This window comes from Bos grunniens, chromosome X, assembly GCF_055505025.1.
Source record: "Bos grunniens cultivar Pamir isolate PY7600 chromosome X, Bosgru_T2T1.0, whole genome shotgun sequence".
Classification (NCBI taxonomy): domain Eukaryota; kingdom Metazoa; phylum Chordata; class Mammalia; order Artiodactyla; family Bovidae; genus Bos; species Bos grunniens.
In genome coordinates this window covers 21,906,791-21,930,960 of record NC_141194.1, presented here as the reverse complement: position 1 = coordinate 21,930,960, position 24,170 = coordinate 21,906,791, and the positions used below count along the sequence as shown (strand labels likewise).

At 37.2% G+C, this 24,170-nt stretch overlaps 1 protein-coding gene and 1 long non-coding RNA gene across 5 annotated transcripts in view; one reads left to right on the top strand and one right to left on the bottom strand.

The window, feature by feature from the left end:
* The window catches only part of LOC147339928 (serine/threonine-protein phosphatase 2A 65 kDa regulatory subunit A beta isoform-like), a 33,057-nt gene extending 27,029 nt beyond the window's left edge, over positions 1 to 6,028 (top strand). For both annotated transcript variants that reach the window (XM_086386846.1, XM_086386847.1), the window contains exon 3: positions 4,616 to 6,028. The gene's annotated coding sequence lies outside the window, so the exon portion shown is untranslated. The remainder of the gene's footprint in view (positions 1 to 4,615) is intronic.
* LOC147339927 (uncharacterized) overlaps positions 1 to 22,399 on the bottom strand; it is a 550,381-nt gene extending 527,982 nt beyond the window's left edge. For 2 of the 3 annotated variants that reach the window (XR_015158507.1, XR_015158509.1), the window contains exon 1: positions 22,000 to 22,399. This is a non-coding gene — a long non-coding RNA (uncharacterized LOC147339927). Of the gene's footprint in view, positions 1 to 21,985 lie in introns of all 3 variants that reach the window. The other variant, XR_015158508.1, reaches the window with a different exon arrangement.
* Positions 22,400 to 24,170: the final 1,771 nt, after the last annotated feature.

Here is a 24,170-nt window from a genome sequence, read left to right as displayed (position 1 = left end):
CTCGGTAAGGCAAGAACTGTTCTGAAGGCTACCACAGTGATCTCTTCCAGAAGATGACAATGAATGAACACTTGACAAACATGAATATAATGAGAGGAATTTTGAGTTGATTTAGGGATAAGAATATAGAAAATAAAGCAAATATAGAAAGATAATTAACAGCTCCAAGGCAAATTAAAAATTTTTCTAGAAAGGAAAGTTAAACTGAGTAATCAGCTGTGAATAACATTTCCTTGGTTCTCAACACTGGACAGACATTAGAACCATCTAAGGAGCTTTTAAAACTTCAGATACCCAAACCACATCTGGACCAATTAAATCAATAATAGGCATCAGTATTTATGTTTTAAGCTCCCCAAGTGATTTAAATGGGCAGCCAATGTGAAAACCACTGATTTAGTCATAATAATGTAAACAAGAAATATTCATGTAAGCAAAACAACAACAAATCAGGAGCCTGGGAGTATGGTTAGAAAATGGGGGGGAGGGGTGATAAAGATGAGGAGTAGGTGGACAGAAAATTAATTCTTCCTTATATATAAAGGGAAGTCAGTTAATAATGCTTGAAATTGAGACAAGAAGTAGCCACAAACACATATTATATAGAGATATGGAGATAATATCAGATGAATCTTCTAAAACACTTGAGAGTAAGAAATACGAGCAGGGGGACTCCGTGTTTCTTATAACATGCCATATAGAACTGCTTGATTCTTTAAACTATGTGCATATGTGACTTTGACAAAAATGAAAAACAAGTTTTAAAAATAAAAGCTAAAATAATAATGTAGAAAATAACCACAAAAAAAAACAAGTCTAGTTTTTTCAAAAAGCTAATTAAGTAACAAAAACATAGCTAAGAAAAAGATAACACACATACATACATACTTGGATTCTGAAATGAAAACATAACTAGAGATAGAGATAATACTAAATAAAATTGTAAAAAAAAATATGTATCACTTTGTACTTAATAAACTTGAAAGCAAGATGACCTGAATGATTTTCTAAACTATGTAAGTTAGTTACCGAAATAGGCTTGAGGTAAAAAACATCAAGACACTGATAACCATGAAAGAAATTTAAAAACCTACCATGACAAAAGTTACCAGGCAGAGAAGGTTTCACAAAGGAAATATTCCTGTACTTTGTATAAACAGTTCAAGATCATAGGAAAATAAAATCTTCTCAAATTATACTGTAAGCTTAATTTAACCTCATTACTATATCAGACCATGGTGACAGTAACGTGGAAACATACATTACCATATGTAAAATATAGCCAGTGGGAATTTGCTGTATGACTCAGGGAACTCAAACCAGGGCTCAGTAACAACCTAGAGGGGTGGGGTGGGGAGGGAGGTGAGAGGGATGTTCAAGTGAGAGGGGTCATATGTAATCTATGGCTGATTCATGTTGATGTTTGGTAGAAACCAACATAATTCTGTAAAGCAGTTATCCTTCAATTAAAAATAAAAAACATAAGACTGCTATAAATATAAGTATCAATAAAAATTCTAAGTAAATATTTGCAAATTGAGTCTGTGATTAAAATACTATCATCAAGTAATAAAAATAAAAACAATTTCTATCCTTTTGACCCATCAGATTAGCAGAATATTAAGAGATTTATTATAGTCAGTGTTGGCAGTGGTAGTGGTACTCTCTTGCACTACTGCTGGGAGCATAAACTTTATAGTATTATAAATGAGAAGTTGACAGTTTCAATCCAATCTAAATTTTATTAAGCAGAAGATAGATTTCACCCAACAATTCCACTTCTAAATATCTATTCTAGAAAAGAACAAATACATATATTCAAGGATACTTACTTCAATATTATTTGTAAGAATAGAAAATCAGAAACAATCTAAATGTCCATCAATAGAGGAGTGGTTAACTATCTTATGCTTCATATATATTTTGAAATACTGTGTAGCAGTTTTAAAAATGAGACAGATTTCAAAGGAAAAATATGTCAAAACCATAATAAGTGAAGAAAATGTGTTGCCCCATTGGTATAGCTTAAAATTTTATTTGTGTTTGTATGTGTATATATGTATATTATTAAAAGAATTAATTGGATGCATATTAAGCCTTTAAGAATGGTGAGGTGAAGTGAAGTGAAAGTCACTCAGTCCTGTCCGACTCTTTGCGACCCCATGGATTATACAGTCCATGGAATTCTCCAGGCCAGAATACTGGAGTGGGTAGCCTTTCCCTTCTCCAGAGGCTCTTCCCAACCCAGGGATCGAATCCAGGTCTCCCGCATTGCAGGAGGATGCTTTACCAGCTAAGCCAAGAATGATTAAGGATGATCTAATAAGGATCATGAGATTTAAGAGGAGAAGAGTAAAGAGGAGAAGAGAAGAGTAAAGAGTGGAATTTCTGCGTTTGAATTTTTCCAATGAAAATACATTCATGTAACTGTGTGATTAAAGTGTAAATATTGGGACATCCATGGTAGTCCAGTGGTTAGGACTCCATGCTTCCACTGCAGTGAGCACAGGTTCAATCCCTGGTTAGGAACTAGAATCCCACAGGCTATGCACGGTGTGGCCAAAAAAAAAAAAAAAATTAATAAAAATTTTTTTAAAAAATATAAAGATCACATATGCATGTGGAAATATCCTTAAAAGAAAGAAAAAAAAATTTAAACAATTGTACATTTTGATTTAAGGTGGTATGATCCTGAGCATTTAAAAAAAATATTCCAAGGTTTTAACATGGATCTGGGTTGTATGGCTGCTCCAACTCAATGAGAGAGTTTAAAAATTACCAAACATGGCAAGAAGATTTTGGAAACAAAAGTCTGAAGTGACTAACAAGCTAATCTCCCATTTCAAAATGTGTCACTGTTTCACTACTTAGAAAAAAGACAAATATGTCCTTGGAATATTTCAAATTTCAATTGAACTATTTCCTCACTCACAAATTTTGACAATCCAATGAGACACTTGCCTGATGTAAAAATGCTACTGGGTCCAAGCAAGCCTTCCCAGAGTAGATAAGAGGGATTCTTTTTGTTAATCAAACAAGCAACTTATTACATGATTAAAGAGAATATGCAATTGGTCCCAAATTGTTTCCCATTTCTCCTGATAGTAAACAAATCCTGTGACATACATAGACATTTTAGAAATCAAATAACTGAGTGTGATATAAAATGTTTCACCTTTGAGGTACATTAAAGAGTAATCAGTTTGATAGAATCAAATCCTGACTTTACTAGCCTCAAAAATACAACCTTCATATACTAATTTAAGTATCTAAGATATAATTTCTGTCCTGTGGTCCTAAAAATAAGTAGTTAAATATGAAACTTTTTGGCATAGCTTTGTAATAGAGACTTCTCTGTTTTTATCTTGTTTGCAACTTGGTGATATTATTTCCCTTAATTTTTCTGTTTCCTTTAGAGGTAGGATAATCAGGCCATCATTTACTTTAATGAAATTCAGAGAACAGAATTTCCACATAAAACACTGCCAACATACCTCTACACACTTAAGGATCCTTGTTTCTCACCAGAAATATTACGTGGCTACTCCATAATAACAAATTAGACAGCAAAAGCACTTAGAGCTTTACATTAATGCTTTGCACTTTGCAGACTCCAGGGGCCCCTTTAAAGTACTGTAGGACTACTATATATAACATATGAAACAAACAAGAACCTACTATACAGCACAGGGAACTCTACTCCACACTCTGTAGTGACCAATTATGGGAAAAGAATATTAAAAGGGTGAATATATGTGTGTATATATATATAGCTGATTTACTTTGCTGCATGACAGAAAATAACCTAAGACTGTAAATCAACTATATTCCAATAAAAAATAATTTAAAAAAATAAAGTACTGTGTGAAGGTGGGGCAGAAGACAATGAGTTGTGAGGTTACTTCCCTGCACCCCCCTCCTTGTCACTTAAATCACCTTTCCTCGCCTTAAGGCTTATCCACTCCCATGTTCCAAGATAAATCCTGACCTTAGTCTTCAGAAATTTAAGTCTATTGCAATGACTTAGGATCAAGTCACTCTACACCTCTGGCTTTGTTTGACAGGGTGCCTAATTATAATTGGTAGGTTTTCCACCATTTTCACAAGGTAAGGTTTCTCTCAGTATCCTTGTTCTAGCAGCTAAGTACATGACTTGTTCTCTAGTTCCAGAATCCCTGAGAACCTAGAGGCTAAACCAGACAGATCTTGGTGTGGATCTCAACTGCAGTACTTGAGAGCTCTCTTACTTTGGGCAAGTTTCTTAGTTTCTCCAAACCTCAGTTTAAAATGGCAGGATAACAATACTTAGCACACAGAAAATGTAGCACAGTGTATGTCACAAAGTAGACGCCGGATAAATGTTAATCCCCACCACACACATCTTTTCTGCTGATTTTTCTTTGATAACTGAGCAGTTTATCAGAACCTCTGGAACTAGGAATTTGTCTTGCTGCTCTTTCAAATCTATATGCCAGGCCTAGGGCTAAGCCTCTGAAATAAGTCAGCAACATCTTCTGCCTACTCAAATTTGCAACTTTGCTCAACACTGACGTCTATGGGACCTGTGCTTCTTGAGACACATGACTGATTTTCTTTTCTCCTGATGCTCTTTCAGAATACTATGCTTCATCCTGGCTCAACAGCTCTGTACCACGGGACCTGAGATTTGTACCCCAGTGCCTGCCCTGAACGTCGGGTAATTCAACTGAGAAGTGTCTCCAAAATCCTGCTGAGATGACTCCTGGATCTACCCATGGAATGCCTTCTGAAACTCATGTATCACAAGTGTTTCTCATTTTCAAAGCATAAATAAAAAATAAAAAGTAGTGGGTTGACTTTGCCCCAGGTCCCTTCCCTGACTTTGAGAGAGCTATTTGGATAAGATGGAATCCTACTAAATTATTGCCTGATTCCTATTATATATACCAGCATTATGCTAAAAATTCCATATTCATTATTGCAAATGCTCATAACACTGTAAGGTAGCACTGCACCCCACCTCTTACTAGATGGAAAAATTTAAGATTAAACAATGTTCTCAAGTTGACAAACCAGCAAGGAACAGAGCTCAAAATGTAAACCCTTGTTTGTTTTACTTCAAGGTATCTATAAGAGCTCTTCAAAAATGGTAGATTCCTTTCTCACTCTATCACATTTCCCATCACTACACCATTACCTATAAATTAACAGACTACTTCAAAATGTTTTTTTTAATGTTCAAATTCCCAAAGTAATATACTCCTTGATCAACAAAAACCAGCTCACGAATCTGTATACATATTCCTTTTGTTTAAATGATAGTAACAGCTAGCACTTACCGTTTAGGTTTGCCACCATTCAACGTATGTGTATTAACTCATTTAGGCCTGTGAACTAGGTAATGTTAACATCCCTATTTTATAGTTGAAGAAAGCAAGCACAGAGAGGTTAAGTAAATGGCCCAAGACCATACTGGCAGACCTGTGATGAGAATCTAGGCAGTCTGGCTGCAGAGCCCAAGCTCTTAGCACCATGTTTTACTGCCTCTCATCAATCAGAATAAATGTGTAAATTCTCCACTTAACTTTTCATGTATAAATAACTTAAGGATCTAATCAGTTCCTTTGATATCTGAAGCTACCAAAACCATTTACTGAAAAACAAGGAGTAACATGTTGCTTGTGCATCATACTCTGATTACTCATCACACTTTAGTGTCTGGCTCTTTTTCACCTTAAAGATGGAAGACATAAAATTCTTCAAGTTACTATAGAGGTCACACTTGTCTGAAAAGGGTATATTTCAGTATAAAGTTAGAATCTTTTTCCAAGAAAATAATCTCTCCTCCCATAACAATAAATACTGTTTTACTCCATTTGGTTAGCATTCTTTAGATTCTGGCAGGAATATAGTATACCAAAATCAGGGTTTATCACCTAAAGCCTGTAGTAAAGTTATTTTTAAAAATTTATATACTACATGTTCAACAATCCTGTACATTATAACTTTCTGGTGAGAATAATCAATAAAGCATTTAATTTCTGAAAAATCAGGCTTGTTTTGCTTTTCTATTGAATGAGTCAGTGTCTGGCACATGTAAAGTAAAATGAAGAAAATGAGCTTATAAATCACAGTAATCTCCCAGATAATCACTACTCATTTAGTGAAGGGACAATGTGCTCACTACATGAGGCATTCTTATAAAAGACACCAAGCTGCAATTAACGATCTATAGATCTCATTTGCTCTGAATTAGTAAGTGCTCTGATTCTAATAAATTCTCGATACCTAAGGACCTTTTTCTGATTATTTTTATCTCATGTTTCTTGCCCACAGAGAAAGGAAAAAGAAAATGACTTCTCCCTAAATACCAGCTCAGTACATTCCTTTTCCTCTATTTCTCATATATCTAACTCAGAAATGTACTCCAACCAAAATACTGTCAGAATACATTTAATTTTTTAAAAAGATTACAATATTATTTCTTCCAAGTCTTGTAAATAAAACATTTAGTTATTTTGGGAATACCATGATAATGTTCAAAATATACTTAGCTAATGAAAAAAAGTGCTGGAGAAGACTCTTGAGAGTCCCTTGGACAGCAAGGAGATCAAACCAATTATAAAGGAAATCAACTCTGAATATTAATTGGAAGAACTGAGGCTGAAGCTGAAGCTCCAATACTTTGGCCACCTGATGGGAAGAGCCAACTCATTGGAAAAGACCTTGATGCTGGGAAAGATCAAAGGCAAAAGGAGAAGAGGGTGGCAGAGGATGAGATGGTTACAGTATCACCGACTCAATGGATATGAATTTGAGCAAACTCTGGGAGATCGTACAGGACAGAGAAGCTTGGCATGCTGCAGTCCATGGGGTCGCAAACAGCTGGACATGACTTAGTGACTGAAAAACAATGGAAAAAATCCTAAAGTACCTTCTAAATTACATGGGAAAAAATTAACTGATTTAGCTTTATTTTAAAATATTTATGCTATAAAACATATATTCTAATATTTGAAGTTAAATGATTACCTGTATGCTAAATGTTACACATAAACCAGAATTTGATTCCCTGAAAGATACCATTGCCTGGGTAGAACATATAATACTAATAGCTTCATCATTGCTTTTCTTATAACAAAAGAAATATAATTTCACATTCCTGGAAGGCATTCAGTTCAGTTCAGTTCAGTCGCTCAGTAGTGTCCGACTCTCTGTGACCCCATGAATCGCAGCACACCAGGCCTCCCTGTGCATCACCAACTCCCAGAGTTCACCCAGACTCACATCCATCGAGTCAAGGCATTAAGGGTTAATAAATGCAAAGAGGAAAAATCACCAAAGACTCAGGTTTGAGATACAGAAGAATGAATCTAAAACAAATTTCAGAATCCAAACACTCATTAAGTGAAATCCAAAGAAAATCTAACCCACTGTTAATAGGTTTTGTTTCAGTCAAGGGCCCAGAGATGAGGCACTCAGAACAATGCAAATCAAGTTTAACAGGTAAATTTTTTTTTTAAAAAAGACTTTAATGTTTATAAAGATTGGGCAAGATGGAGTTACCATCCCGAGAGTATCCCTCCTTATCTTAAGCAAGGCTGAGAGAATCTTATGGCTGAACGAAGGCATAGGTCACTTAGTCATATAAAGTGTTAAAGGGAGTGTCTTTGAGCAAAGAACAAAACAAGGACATTCTAGGAACAAATGGATTCATCTCAAGTAAGCCGGCAGAGCAGAGGTGTCACTTTGAGAGGTGCCCCAAAGACTCAGCTCTTGAGGAAGTCTCTTAAGTATGTAGATGATGCTAATCTGTGCTCAGTGATGAGGGCCTCGAATCTACCAGGTTCCAGTACACCGCTGTGGACACTGGGGAAAGAGAAATCAGAACACAAGAAGGTAACTCAGTTGCAGTCTGGTAAGTGTCTATCGAATCCAAGAAGAGAGAAGGGCCGCAATCAGATACCTGAGTTGTGCTAAAGGGCAAATATCCCATTCATGCCACATAAAGAAAACAGATGAGAAGATCAGACCTCAAATGTCAGGAAGGCTGGTATGGAAAAATCCTTTCTCCAGGACCTGTGACATTCAGAATTCTTTGTAGAATTCTGAAGGCAGGATCACTGATGGCATTTCTGTTACCATAACCTCCCAGTTGCATTAGAAATGCATCTGCCAAGCAAATCAAAAGAATGTATTTTTCTATGACTTTGGTGAGAAGTGAACTCACATTACAGTAAAAGTAATTAAAGCTTTCTGGCTATTTCAATCTCAAACAAGAGAAGAGGTATTTCTTCCCTGCCTTCTCAAGCAAAACAGTAGTGATAAGTGTTTAGTCTTCATGATGAGATGTTGTCATACTGAATACCAACTTGGGTGAGAAGCTATAAAACACAAGGCAGTTTTCTCTTTGGGGATCTCTCTTCTCCATCTAACATGAAAAATAAATGGTCACCTCTTGCTGCTGCTATTTTTTCCTGTCTCTATCATCCTTCCACTCACCTTCCAATTTAGACTTTTCATTTGCTGTCTTCAGAGAAAGACACATAAAGAAACTTGTTAAGAATTATATATTTAAAATACATTATCTGAATGTCATACGTTACATGTTTATGGCACTTTTTTGCATCTGTTTTCATTGTTTACTCATTTAAGGATTTTAAAATTTCTCACCACCAGCACCATGCTCTACAAAGATTTTGATGTAACATACAAGAATCCATACAGCAAAGTAAGACAAATAAAATTGAGAAAGAAACACAGTAATGAGATCAGGTAAAATATAAATTAGAATTGATATATAAATTCCAGGGAGCAATTCAGGATGCATATCAGCCACCCATGGGAAACTTCACTATAGTGTAGAGCACAGAGAAGGCAATTTGTACTTGAACTCACTGGAAGCTAAAGAAAAAGAGGAATCTGGTCTTTTACCTGATTTATAATGCCCAGAATATTTACCTATTGCCCTCTAATTTGGGGTCACTGAGAACACCAGAAATCTGACCTCTGTTCTATGTTAGAATAGGTTATCTGAGCTGAAAAGGACTGAAGATCATCTAACCCAAAGAGTACTAGAGGGAGGGATCAAGTGAGTTTACAGTCTGACAAAGAATAGAAGAGCCAGCTGTAGAACCCTGACAGCTGGAGTTGAGTGAATTTTTCAATCAGCAAGTTTGCCACCTCTCTCTATTGTAGAGCAGGTTACCAAGAATCTAAGAATCTTCTGTTTGGGCCTCTTTAAATTTAAACAGGGCTTCCCTGGTAGCTCAGATGGTAAAGCATCTGCCTGCAATGCAGGAGACCTGGGTTCAATCCCTGGGTTGGGAAGATCCCCTGGAGGATAGGGGATTGCCCTAGGTTCATACTTACAATTAAGAGAAAGTGTAAAGTGAGGAGGTGAGCATCATATGTATATTTTCTAGAGCCTTCTTAGAATCAAAAGGGAGACAAAAGAGTTCCCACGTCAGGTAAATACAAACTGTTTTCATATACCAGTTCCTACTCTATTTAGTAGTGTATCTATCTCTCTCCAGCTTCTCCAATGAATTCATTTTTCTGGTTAGAAGGAATTATCAGAAATTGGTGAGACAAAAATTCCTAGAACACACATGGAGCTAAGAATCACTAGTATTTTCAACAACCAAAGTAAACAGAGTTCAGAGAATAAAAGGATCACTCAGTAGTGAAATCAGAAGGACTATTTCTTAAAAGTCAGACTAAATCAGCATCTTTTGTTGCTTTTTTGTATTTTTTAATTTATTTTTTAATTGAAGGGTAATTGCTTTACAGAACTTTGTTGTTTTCTGTCAAACATCAACATGAATCAGCCATAGGTATCACTAAACCGTGTCTGACTCTTTGCGACCCCATAGACTGTAGCCCACTAGGCTCCTCTGTCCATGGGATTTCTCAGGCAAGAATACTGGAGTGGGTTGCCATTTCCTCCTCCTGGGGATCTTCCTGACCCAGGGATTAAACCCGCATCTCCAGCTTGGCAGGTGGATTATTTACCATTGACCTACCAGAGAATCCCAATTGGCATCTATATCTGCCTTTTTAAAAGTTTAAAAACAAGCTCTGGAATGGTAAAACTGATCCACAAGCGAGCTAACTGTGGAACAAAGCCTGACACTATCTAAAGGAATACAACTAACCCCAACATTTAGTGTAAACTTCACACAGTCCAGCAGCCAATAAAAAAACTACTAGACCTATGAAGAAGCAGGAAAACTTGACATATAACCATGAAAAAAATCAATTGATATATAGAGATCAAGATTCGACAAAGAGGAAGGAATTAACAATTATATTAAAATCACAATGGAAAATATAATTGAGATGTTCTAATTTTCTAATAAAAACATGAACATAATGAGGAGAGGACAGAAAATATAAAGTCAAATGAAAGTTTTAGGAATGAACAACATAATATGTAAAATTCACTGAACACAGCAGATTGGATACTACAGAAAAAAATATGAAACTTGAAGACATTAGCAATATAAACTAACCAAACTGAAGCACAAGCAGAAAAAAATCTGGAAAAAAATGAATAAAAACTCAACAACCTATGGAACAATATTAAGTGGTCTAATGTACTTATTGGAGTCACAGAAAGAGAACAAACAGAAGGAAGAACAGAAAACTTATTTGAAAAAATAATGGTTGAAAAATTTCCAAATTACGTAAACTATAAGCCCCCAGAACCAAGAGTATCAATGAATCCCAAGAAGAATAAACAAAAAGAAAACCAGAGAGAGGCATATCATAATCAAATTGTTTAAAAGAGAAAATATTAAATGCAGCCAGAGGAAGGTGGAGAAAAGGTGCTTTATGTACAGAGGAACAAGACTAAGAATCATTGCAGAGTTCTTGTTAGAAACCATTAATGCCTAATGACAACGAAATGACATCTTTAAACTAGTCAAAGAAAATGTCAACTTAAGAATTGTAATCCCAGTGAAAATATCTTTCAAAAATGAAAATGAAGGAAACTTCTTGTTTCAGCTCCAATATGTAAAGAACTTCGAAGATGTCACACCTGTCCTTACAACAAAAATACACTGAACAAACTGAAAAATCAAGATTTTACTTGGAGCCATCAGAGAATTGAGGTCACAGGGCAAACATCACCTTGAAATCTGGAGAGACAGATGCATCCAGAGAGGCATAGCCAAGATTCCCTAACCTGGAGCAGAAGCTGTGGGAGCATAAGCTACTAGGAACCCTGAATGGGAGGGCTGACCAGTTGCTGGAGACTGAGAATGCACGAGTGTGAGAGTAGGAAATTTTTGAGGGTCACTTCTTGGGGGCCCCCACCTTCTCACAGGCTTTACCTCCAGGAAACTGACCAGGTTCTCACAGTGAAGATCTAAGAAACACTCATGACTCTGGCAAGGGAAAGGGAAGAGTAATCACTAAGAAACATGCCTTCTCCATGATGAAGGTCCACTATCCAGAGGAAAAGACTTTTCCAGAGCTTTATTACAACTGGAGGAAGGGAATTTCTCCCACTCCAGCCACTTATCTAGCATTCCTGTCTCACTGAAGACAGAATTTTTTATAGGAGCTATACCTCTTGGATTAAGAATCTGCCTGCCAGGCAGGGGACATGGGTTTGATCCCTGGTCCAGGAAGATCCCACATGCTGTGGAGCACCTAAGCCCATGCACCACAACTACTGAGCCTGTGTTTTAGAGCCCAGGAGCCACAACTACTGAGCCCATATGCTGAAACTACTGAAGCCTGCTCATAGAGGATGCTCCACAACAAAAGAAGCCGGCACAATGAGAAGCCCACACACCACAACGAAGAGTAGCCCCTGCTCGCCACAACTGGAGAAAGCCCACACACAGCAACGAAGACCCAGTGCAGCCATCAGTAAATAAATACATAATTAAAAAAAAAAAAAAAGCTGTACCACTGGGTAGATAAATGTGGAATACCTATGCAGAGGAATACTACTCAGCAATAAAAAGGAATAAATTACTGACAAATGCAACAACAAAACAGATAAATCTTAAAAACTTTATGCTGTGCAAAAGAATCTCAATACAAAAGAGTATATACTGTATAATTTCATTTATCTGAAATTCATTTGTTTTAAAAGGCAAATCTAACTTATAGTGATAGAAAGCAGATTAAGTGGTTGTTTCTGGGCACAGATAGATACAGAATTAACTAGGAAAAGCTCAAGAAAACATTCTTGAGTTATGGCAACATTCTAAATCTCTTGTAGTGATGGATACATGGGTGTATATATTTGTCAAAACTCATCAAAAATGAACACTTAAAATAAGTGTATTTGGGTGCCAAATCTTTTTTTAAAACTTTGAAATTTTTCTAGTCTACATGGTAAGCATATTTCATCTTGCTCCTTCTTGAGCAGAACTAAGAATGTCCCCTTCACCAATACTCACCAGACTGATCCCCAGACTTGAAACCAGCAACTCTATCATCCCATATTCTTCTCTTCTGAAGAGAAAAACAATAGGAATTACACTAATCTTTTGTCATCCCTTGCATTTACTGGCCCTTAAATTATTTTTTTATTTACCACCATAAATTAATATTTATCGAAGATTCATAGAATGCTTTCCAACTCCTCTTTTTCTCATGTCACATACTTAGTACTGCCATAATGTTATTTTAAATAAGTTAATAAATTAGTTAAATGAAGAAATTATTATAATTTCTTTATTTTAAAAAACTGATCTTTAATTACATATAAAAAAGGTGGCTGAGACACTGTTCTTTGTCATATCTTAAAAATGTATTGCTTTACCTCCAAGTTCAACCTCACAGTCCTTGTGAAATAACCTGGCCCTCATCTTCCAAACCTCTACCACAGAAACTTGCTCAATAATACCTTCTTTCCTGTTTCTAATTAAAAAGAAAACAAACCCTTGCTCATAAAGCCTTCTTCTTCCCCTATGAAATCCAAAACTCTTTCCTAATGTATTCCCTGATGAATTAGGACAGTGACACAAAATGTTCCTTAGCTAAAGAAGCAATTTTCTCCAGTTGTCACTACATTTATCACTGTTCTCTTTTGTTCACTGACTAGTTGTGTAGATGAATACATGTCATATTGGGGTCCGGGAGCATCTGATGCTTTTCTACTACTCAGTTTGCACATGTTACTTCTTAATGAAGATGGTGATAAACAAAATCAACATAGTCATCCTACATCCTAAATGTAGCCACATGCTACGTTCTCTTGAGTCAATCTTGGCTTACCATTAGCTAAATAGAGATATTAATTTATAAATGCTGATAATCAGCCTTACTACAGAACTGTGTGCAGTAGCTCTACAGAACACAATATACATCTAGAGCCTAAGAAAAGAAATTAAAGTAACCATTTATTCAGTCTGCCAAGGGACTATGGAACCTTATAATTATCTGGCTTTAGATAGAAGAGATAGATTGCAATTGGATACACATGAGGGCACAGGTTTATGCCTCAGCTGACAGACGGCAGAGAAAAAGCTCAAGAGTGCAAGCTTTCTACCAGACCTTTTTAATTTATTTTCCCCAAACGCATCAAATTTTAATGCTGCCTCTCTGACCCAGTATGTTAGCTTCTTTATGAACTTATGATTAACTAGTTCCAAAGTAGCAGGAGCTAAATTTTCTTCCATTTAAAACTAAATTTTACTCATAGAAGTTATAACCCCTAAATACTGGGTGAAAGAGACCAAATGAGGAATGAAAGTATTTTAAAAAGACAAATGAGAACAGAAAATTTAGTCTTGCACTATAATTACCAGAGCATCTAGAATTCTATAAGCCAAATCTAGTCAGGTCCAACCCTGGGCAATTCAACCTAAAGACCAGGGTTCAAGAATTAGCCATATCAGCTACAGCCCAGCAGCTTGGTCCCCCAAATGAAGATGATCTCTTTCAGACCATACAGTAATTCATAGCCTTGGATGGAATGGAAACAGTGCTTATAACATGGATATCCCTTTTATTCAAAGACTGTAAGATGTAACACTGTGTTCAGGTGCCGAAATTATGTGGGCAGGATCTGGACTTCCACATATATGACCAGGATATGAGCTTGGTTTGGGGCTGTCCCAGAATGAAAAGCAGGGCAAGGTTAACTTTTCAAACATATGGCAGAGACCTCTGGTCAGGTAGCTTCAATCACTGTGAACACTCTTCCTACTCATAATGCATGCTCTGACTACTGAGAGAAGAATTTGGAAAAAAAGATTTGCTAAAGCTGATGACTATATGCCTCTTGAGAAATCTGTATGCAGGTCAAGAAGCAACAGTTAGAACTGGACATGGAACAACAGACTGGTTCCAAATAGGAAAAGGAGTTCGTCAAGGCTGTATATTGTCACCCTGTTTATTTATTTATTTTTTTGCATTTATTTTTTTTCTTTTTTTTAAATTTTATTTTATTTTTAAACTTTACATAATTGTATTAGTTTTGCCAAATATCAAAATGAATCCACCACAGGTATACATGTGTTCCCCATCCTGAACCCTCCTCCCTCCTCCCTCCCCATACCATCCTTCTGGGTTGTCCCAGTGCACCAGCCCCAAGCATCCAGTATCGTGCATCGAACCTGGACTGGCAACTCGTTTCTTACATGATATTTTACATGTTTCAATGTCATTCTCCCAAATCTTCCCACCCTCTCCCTCTCCCACAGAGTCCATAAGACTGTTCTATACATCAGTGTCTCTTTTGCTGTCTCGTACACAGGGTTATTGTTACCATCTTTCTAAATTCCATATATATGCGTTAGTATACTGTATTTATGTTTTTCCTTCTGGCTTACTTCACTCTGTATAATAGGCTCCAGTTTCATCCACCTAACTTATATGCAGAGTACATCATGAGAAACGCTGGACTGGAAGAAACACAAACTGGAATCAAGATTGCCGGGAGAAATATCAATAACCTCAGATATGCAGATGACACCACCCTTATGGCAGAAAGTGAAGAGGAACTCAAAAGCCTCTTGATGAAAGGGAAAGTGGAGAGTGAAAAAGTTGGCTTAAAGCTCAACATTCAGAAAACGAAGATCATGGCATCCAGTCCCACCACTTCATGGGAAATAGATGGGGAAACAGTGGAAACAGTGTCAGACTTTATTTTTCTGGGCTCCAAAATCACTGCAGATGGTGACTGCAGCCATGAAATTAAAAGACACTCCTTGGAAGGAAAGTTATGACCAACCTAGATAGCATATTCAAAAGCAGAGACATTACTTTGCCAACAAAGGTTCGTCTAGTCAAGGCTATGGTTTTTCCTGTGGTCATGTATGGATGTGAGAGTTGGACTGTGAAGTAGGCCGAGTGCTGAAGAATTGATGCTTTTGAACTGTGGTGTTGGAGAAGACTCTTGAGAGTCCCTTGGACTGCAAGGAGATCCAACCAGTCCATTCTGAAGGAGATCAGCCCTGGGATTTCTTTGGAAGGAATGGTGCTAAAGCTGAAACTCCAGTACTTTGGCCACCTCATGCAAAGAGTTGACTCATTGGAAAAGACTCTGATGCTGGGAGGGATTGGGGGCAGGAGGAGAAGGGGACAACAGAGGATGAGATGGCTGGATGGCATCACTGACTCAATGGACTTGAGTCTGAGTGAACTCCGGGAGTTGGTGATGGACAGGGAGGCCTGGCGTGCTGCGATTCATGGGGTCACAAAGAGTCGGACACGACTGAGTGACTGATCTGATCTGATCTGATACACTGATTAAAAAACTTCCCCTATGAATATTGGTCAAGGAGCAACTCAAAGGATGCAATATGACACTGGTAAAAGAGAACAAAAGCCCCAGAAAAAATTCACCCTCCTCCCAATTTTTATTGATACCTTTGAAGTATATTTTGTAGTAATAAATTTATGTTTAAACCAAGCTCAGTCCACTCACTCTCATCAATACCATTACAACTCATATCTCAACACTTTACCTTAAAAAAAAAAGTCCTTGCACAAGTTAGTAAAAGTTTTAGATTATTTAAGTTCTCTCTCAATAATGGAATGACCTCACAATAAATCTAAAGCAGGAACTCTGTGCTTCTTGAATGTCTAACAAACTTTGGTTTTTCTCTTGTAAAACTTTAGCTCATTTTCTCACATGCTCTACAGGGGAGCTAGGCATGCTGAATGTTCCACAAAAGTCGATTATCCTATATTCTTTTACATGATACCATTTGCTATCATCTCTATCTTCTTAGAATTTAAGCACTTGTCCTCAGTACTGATTAATCTAGACCTTTATCATTTTCAGATAAATTAATGTGTGTGTGTGTGTGTATATATATATATGTATTGGAGTATATATGCTGGTGAGTTTCTGGAGGGACAGGGAAAGACCTTGGATATACATCTTTGCAGCTCTCACTGCACCTAAAAGAGCACTAAAGAGTATTAAATTAATTGGTAGTTCTCTCCCACGTAAGCCTGGAATTTGGCAATAGTGACAGAAGGGTCATACTCAAATCCCAGATATGGCAAGTCAAGATCCAAGAAATGAAGTGTAATTCCATCAACAATGACAGAGCACTTACTATTTATCAGGCAGAAGGACACAAAAATAAGTAAAACATGGCTTCCGTCCTCAAGGATCTCACCATTTAAAAGAAAGAGTAGGGGTAAGCAATTAGATACCATAAGGTAGTGTTATAAAGACAATGCTATGGAGCATCATCACCACCACCATTTATTGAGTACTTACTATGTACCAGGCTCTATTCTAAGAACTTCAAAAGTGTAACTTTAAATCACATGCCCATAACAGCTCTATGAGGTAGGTTAATCCAGGGAAAGATCAAGCCATGTGCTGGAGGTCACACAGCTGATAAGTGGCAAAGATGGCTTCGGACCACAGCAGTTTGACTCCAGGAGTACAAACTCATAACCACTAGGTAATAACGTCTCTCATAACTTCCAGGAGAGTACCATAAAGTCTGTTACTGGACTAGTATGTAATGTCACATGGAAGGATTTTCAGGGAAGATGATACTTACTCTAGTTAATCTAGGAACAAAATCTGAGTTGACTTTGTGGTCATCTTTTTAAATTCAAGCAAATTTAATTATTTTTTTATTTTGGAACTTTTTAGATAATAAAGAGAGTTCTCATATCCCTCACCCACTTTGTTGTTGTTGTTGTTGTTTTTAGTCACTAAGTCGTGTCTGACTCCTTGCGACCCCATGGACTATAGCCCACCAGGCTCCTCCATCCATGGGATTTTCCAGGCAAGAATCCTGGAGTGGGATACCATTTCCTACTTCAGGGGATCGTCCAGATCCAGGGCTTGAACCTGCGTCTCCTGCATTAGCAGGTGGATTCTTTACCACTGAGCCACCCGGGAAACCCATAGGGAAAGAACTGGATTAAAAATCTGGACTTCTCAAACTTGTGACCAAACTTGCATGAGTCTACATGAAATCAGGTATAAAGTAGTACTGATAATTTACCTTTGTCTCAGAGTTATTATTGTAATCAAATACTATGCTTCATAATTCACATATCTTGAGATGAAAGTTACAGGCCTTATTCCCATAAAACTTATTATATATCTATTCCTTATATTATATATACCTAATATTTCATCCATTATTAGGATGAAATCTGAATCTCCAATAAGAGTCCCTGCCCTAAACCAGTGGTCCGTAAGTGTTAAGTATGATCATACTAGAGGCGACACCATTTCACGGAACTAAGTTTCCAGGGAAACAAAGCAAAATAGGGATAAATCCAAAATATGAGAAGCCTATTTCATCTCACTGAAGGCCTGACACTAGAGAGAACCACAGAAAGATGTGAGTCCATCAGGGGTTAACTTCACATATTCACCTAGCTCATCTGATGCCTGATTTGCAAGCCCATGTCAAGGCACAGGCACTTGGGTGGAACTGGGCAAGTAGGGAGCATATCACAGACTTAAAGGCCCCAGCTTTCTTGACTTCAGCATTTGAGGAAGTATAGTTGATGCTGAGGCAACCACTGTAGCATGATTTAAGCCCACGTTATTTATAGAAAAAGATCTGTAGGCAGAAATTAGTTTCTGAAAGATAAAGATACTTATTTTAATTTTTTACTTAGATGACTATAGTGTTTAATAAAACTGTTCTTTTTCAAAGTATTTAAAACAAATTAATGCTTATAATTCTTCAGGCTCTGCCCACAGATGACATGCATATTAAGACTTTATCTGCTAAAGCGAATGAGTAAATTGCATTTAAATACCAACATTATAGGTCTGTTTGTTCTAAAATCTTCCTCCCAAAGATTCCTCCACCCTCTCGCCTCCCTCTTCCAAGCCCAGAAGGTCACTCATTCTTACTGTAGTGCAGAATCATACTTTTGCTTTAGATATTACTGTTAGTCATTGCATTAGTCATTTTCAACTTCCTTGAAGCAATACTGAAACCTTCTTTGCCAACTCCATTACCTGTTATGACTAGAGCTGAAATCATCCTTCTCCACTCTCCACTGCCAAACTCTCAGCCCAATGACTTCAAGGATGTGTGTGTGAATGGGGCATGCCCAGAGGAAAGAAAATAGCAGATAGAAACAAGTCACACAGTGTATTATAGCATCTCTGCTGAGCATAATCCCTCATCAGGAAGAAATTTTCTTTCCTCTGCACAATTTTCTCAGTGGTTAAGCCACTTTTTTGCAAAATTAAATCAGAGTTACCAAAAAAAAAGGAAAAAAACCACACACAAGGGGTTCATAGACCAGCAAGGGATAGGTATTGTGGCCCATAGTAGCCTTTTTTTTTTTTAAGAAGAAGAAAAAACTCATCTCTGTACCTTTCCTTCCTATGACCCCAGAGCAATATGATTGTTTCAGAGGATATAATTTTACATTTCAATATCTTCCCAACACATGATGGAAAAAACTGCAAAACTGGAGCCTGAAACCAGAAAGCCATGCAGAGCTGTGTGTGTGTTTTGGAGGGAAGGGGGAGCAAGGAACAGAAAGGAAGCAGAAACCCATTGTGCTATTCTGGTCTGCAGCCAAACCACCCTGCTTACTCCTGCTCCTGGTGCCTCAGGGAGTTTGTTTTTCAAGCTTTTTATGGCAAAAAAAAAAAAAGAAAGAAAAACGTATTGGGAAATGGGAAAAAAAATATTGTCTTCAAAGTGATATTATTTAGTCCTATCCCTGTAATCTATGACATAAAAGATGAAGGCATGCAATTGACTTTTTCAGAAAACTCTTACATGAACGAGATTTTTGTATGTAATTGCTGTATCCTCTAAAGATCAAACAACCTCAATTCTTTGATGTTAAAATCTGGAGTTAGTGTTTAATTTTTTTCCCCACCAATCAAGTAGGGGTTTCTTGTCCCCATTTGGCACATTTGGAAGTAAAATAAATGACCATTTCTGCAGGCATCTCAGGAATAAGTGTTTTGGCGTCACATGCTTCATTAGCCCCTGACAGGACAGTGGAGTGCCGGGGTGGAACACAGAGGGTAGCAGTGAGCAGATGCCTTAGAAAAGGTCATGTCTCAATCTGCTGACTCCCTGAAAGCTGGGGAGCTTCTTTTTAGGAAACTCCTCAGTCTTAGAAAGCTGAAAGCTTTAAGAAAGTCGGCTTGCCCTTCTGTATGTCAGACTATTTTCTTTGCATGGAAGAGTGAATGAAAAAATGTCAGAGCTTAGCTATTAATGCTCTCCAAGTAACTGTTATCAAAACATAATAAAATTTTAAAGTTAATCATATGACTTGGTTGTGGTCTTTCCAATGGTGGTCTCTTTTGAAAGATGAAAGACTGATTAGGTAGACAGATTTTTAAACCTATATAATAGATGATTCATAGTATCATATGTAATAAATGTATGTAATATACAAACATCTATATCTAACATAATACATAACATTCATATATACATATATTATTAATTTCAAGCATCTAGCAAGAATTTGATCTCTGGCTTTCTCAAACTTAATGAAAATGAAGATTATTCATAGTGAGAACAAATATATATATTGTTAGGAACCCAGTTTATATTCCTGTGATCATGGTATTATATTAGGAATAAGGAATGGCACCTTTGGGTTTAAATAAATAAAAACAGGATAAGAATAAATGATCCTTACTGACAAAAAAAAAAGGAAATTCATTGGTTTATTGTTAAACAACTTTTTGTTAGTCTAGCAGATGCTCCATTTCTAAGTGGGTTGATCCCTTCCATAGCCAAATAACACTTTTATATTTTATCAATAAGGATGCTGGATGTCAAAGCTCCCAGTACCCAGTACGTCCTTTTAACTTTTTGCACTAAAATACTCATGAGTATATCAAATCCAATTAGACAAATAATTATATATGGCGCTTCAAGCAGTTTTAATTCATGACAATACTTTCAGGAATGTGGAAAATTATCAAACCTCAAGGCATTGACAGAGAATGAGTCATTAACTTTTCACTAAAAAAAATTCATCCATTTACCATTTATTATACACCTAAGACATGCCAGACATAGTGACAGGTGAAAAACGTCAGCACTAGGTCTAAACTCTGTCCCTGTATGTTTTGCTTGAACATAATTATTTCTTATGGGTTCAACTGAGGACTTTAAGCTCTGTAAATTCAGGAAAAGTACAAAGTCTCTACTGCTTTTCATTACTTACATCAATAAAATTTCATAACCATAAATGTTAATTTGTATTTATGAAGAATGGTTAAAATACTGGAGTCCCCTTAAATCTACAACCTTCCTTTCTTTTAATAATTCAAGAGGGCGAATCTTCATCAGCATCTCTGCCTTTGTTTTTCTCAAATTGTTGTTGTTGTTCAGTTGCTAAGTCATGTCCCACTATTTTTGCGATCCTATGGACTGTAGCCCACCAGGATCCTCAGTCTATGGGATTTCTAGGCAAGAATACTGGAATGGATTGCCATTTCTTCTCCAGGGCATCTTCCCAACCCAGGGATCAAACCCATGTCTTCTGCATCTCCTAAATTGGCAGGCTGATTTTTTTTTTTACCACTGAGCCACCTAAGAAGCCATATAGCTGTGGTATTTTTGCTTAACTCCTCCTCTCTTTTAATCCATTAAAGTTACCAGGAGCTTGGCTATTCACCTTGTGAAATTTTACATTACTGGAGGTAAATACAAATCCAGCAACCACAGAAACCCCAGCTTTCAATCCCAGAACCGAGGAGACAATAGCAGTAGAGGTAAGAATAAGGGAATTTTCTATCTTATTTCTCTAGCCAAGTTCAGAAAGTGCGATCAGATTGCCTACTTTCCAGAAATGAGAGCCAAGGGAGCCAGCCAACTTCTTCAAAGGTACTTTAAAAGGAGCATTTGTTCAGTCTCTGCCTCCTCTCAGAAGTATCTTAAAGCCAAAGAAGGAGCCATAAGAAAATATAGAAACTTAAGTTCACCTGTTCTGGCAGAAGACTCCATTACAAATGGCTGCATTTTTACTCTTAAGCAACTATCTCAAATAATAGATCTGAAAAATCTAAACTCTTTAACATTCTCTAAAAAGTCACAAAGAACTGCTGAAACAGTGACATTTTACTATAAATTATTTTCTACTATTCAGTTTAGCATCTTCTTAGAGACACAAGAATTTTAGCCACCAGTCTCAACGTCATATTCACTCATATTAACAGCAGTTAATTCTGGATTTTTGCTTGATATGTTATTAAGAATTTGTTTCTATCAATTCTTTTTTTCCCAATTCATTTTTTTACATTTTTGTCACACTTCTCACATTTACTCCTATTATGTCTTCCCTCCAATAATTACTATATAAGCAAGATACACATATATGTATATGTGTGTGTGTATATATATATGTGTGTGTAATAACTTGGCTGTTCAAAATACAGAAAGACTAGATTTTGGCTTGGATAAAGTGTTCTCTGTAGAGAAGTTTGAGTTGTGGCTTGGAAGTTTGACGGGGAACTGTTCTCAAATAAAATATAGGTTTGATCTCCAGATTGAACTGATAATAAAATAAATGAACATGAGATAAATAGGTTACTGGTATCCTCAGATACCTTGGTTTACTCACGTGATGAAGACCTCACAAGTCATAAAGGCATAAGCGTGCACAAGAACATTTCAGTTTGGCAAATTCCACTCTCCATTTTTTGGGTGGGGTGGGGATCAGCACTAAACCTTTTTGACATGCCTGAAGAGAAGGATTGAAGTCGAGTTCATTATCTCTTTAGTGCAGAAGTCTGGGAAATGAAGCGCCTAGACCAGGGAGACTCAATCCAGCTAGCATTCCTTTTTGTTTTTCAAGCTGCCCTGACAATAATGTGGCAGGGTGAAAAGATCACGAACACTTTATACACATTGTGCTAATTACTGCAAGTACTTAAAGTTGTAATTAGCTTATTATACTGCAGAGATCCTAACATGGCATGTCTTTCAAAAGAATTTCTCTCCAGATCATTAGTGGGAAAGCTAACAACATCTGCTTCAAATAAAATCAACCAATTAGCACAGGCAACTCCACATAGTTTGCAATCAGAGAATTATATTGTGCCAAGTGCTAATTTCAATGTGAATGCTATCTCCTTCTCATATCCCACGCTTTTCTGCCAGCACAGCTGGTGTTTAACACCACTGACTTCAGCGAAGTCTCCCAAAACTTATGTTAATTTGAAATAACCTAATCAGAAGTGTGCAATACAGACTGAGGTTGATCTCAGCTTAATTAAAACTGACCTTGTCATTTCACTGCCTGTAAAACACCATTATCTCACCATTTATCGTTCAACTACCACAAATATTCCATTTATGCGAAAAGCCAGAAAGATGAGTTCCAAACCACTAGAGCTGTTTTCAGAAGTACTGTTAGTGCTGGAGTTTAATGGAAGGAGAGGTCTGCCTGTAAGTACCGGGCAACAATAAAGGTAATTCAGAAGACTCAAAATAACTTGTCAGCCCTACCCATGAAGGCTGCTTCTGCCCACTTCCATTGGCTCGAATGGCACATTCACTCCAGAGACTGACAGGCATTAGCAGATGTGAAGGCTTTCATTTTAAAATTAATATCTCACCCAGTACCTTTCAGCATGCTGAATCGTTCAGTCAATAAGCATGACATGGCAGGTGTGATGTGTACAAGGCACTAAATTCTTCTGCCAAAGGTACTAGAAAACATCTGCTCACATGCGTGTGTGTGCATGTCAATGGATGAACCGCTGAGAAAATGATTGCAAGTGGAATATGTAATATGCTTGTATTCACCAAGATAAAATTAAAAACAAAGATCATATTTTTATGTGGTATACCTGTCATCAAATACACTGTGTTTAACCTGCCTTAAGTCTAGAAGCCTGTGCTTTTATACGGACATGGTCGACTGTCTATCAAATTAAGTAGCCACCATTCTGGTTTTCTGCACATTAACATGGTTTACAACATATCTCCAGGTTCTCCTTCTAGGCGTGCTTTATTTTCATACTATCTTAGTCCTTAAAGTATTCAAGGCCTTGGTACTAACACTGAAAAGCATACCTCTGAAATAATTCCAAAGACTGACACCAGGAAGACTTTTTCTTTGTCCACAGACCACATGCTTAGCCATAACTCAACACATTTGCTGATGCTTTTATTCCAGCCAAGCAAGCCACCACCTTGTGCTTGTTCTACCCACCCAGCCAAACCCAGTCTGATCACCAGAGCCCATGATGACTTCACCCCATAACACTTATTTGCTAAGCCAACCCTTCTGATCAGATACTGGCTATCTTGATTATTTAATGTTTTATTTCAGCCAAGTTATAGAGTTATAGAGACTATAGATAGTCTCATTTCATTTGTAAGAAGACCCTCTGGTCTTGTGGAACAGGGGACATGGTATCAAAATATTTGCATTCTTGGGCTTCCCTGGCAGTGGTAAAGAATCCACCTGCCATTGCAGGAGACACAGGTTTGATCCCCGGTCCAGGAAGATCCTACATGCCACAGAGCAACTAAGCCTGTGTGCCAGAACGACTGAGCCTGTGTACCCTTGAACTCATGCTCTGCAACAAGAGAAGCCACCACAATAAGAAGCCTGTACTCCACAACAGAAGGGTAGCCCCTGCTCAGCACAACTAGAGAAAAGCCTGCCCTGCAACAAAGACCCAGTGTAGCCATAAATAAATAAATACAATTTTTTAAAAATTTGAATTCATAACTTGGCTCTGTTAACTCTATGACATTGGACAAGTGCAACCTTGAACAATA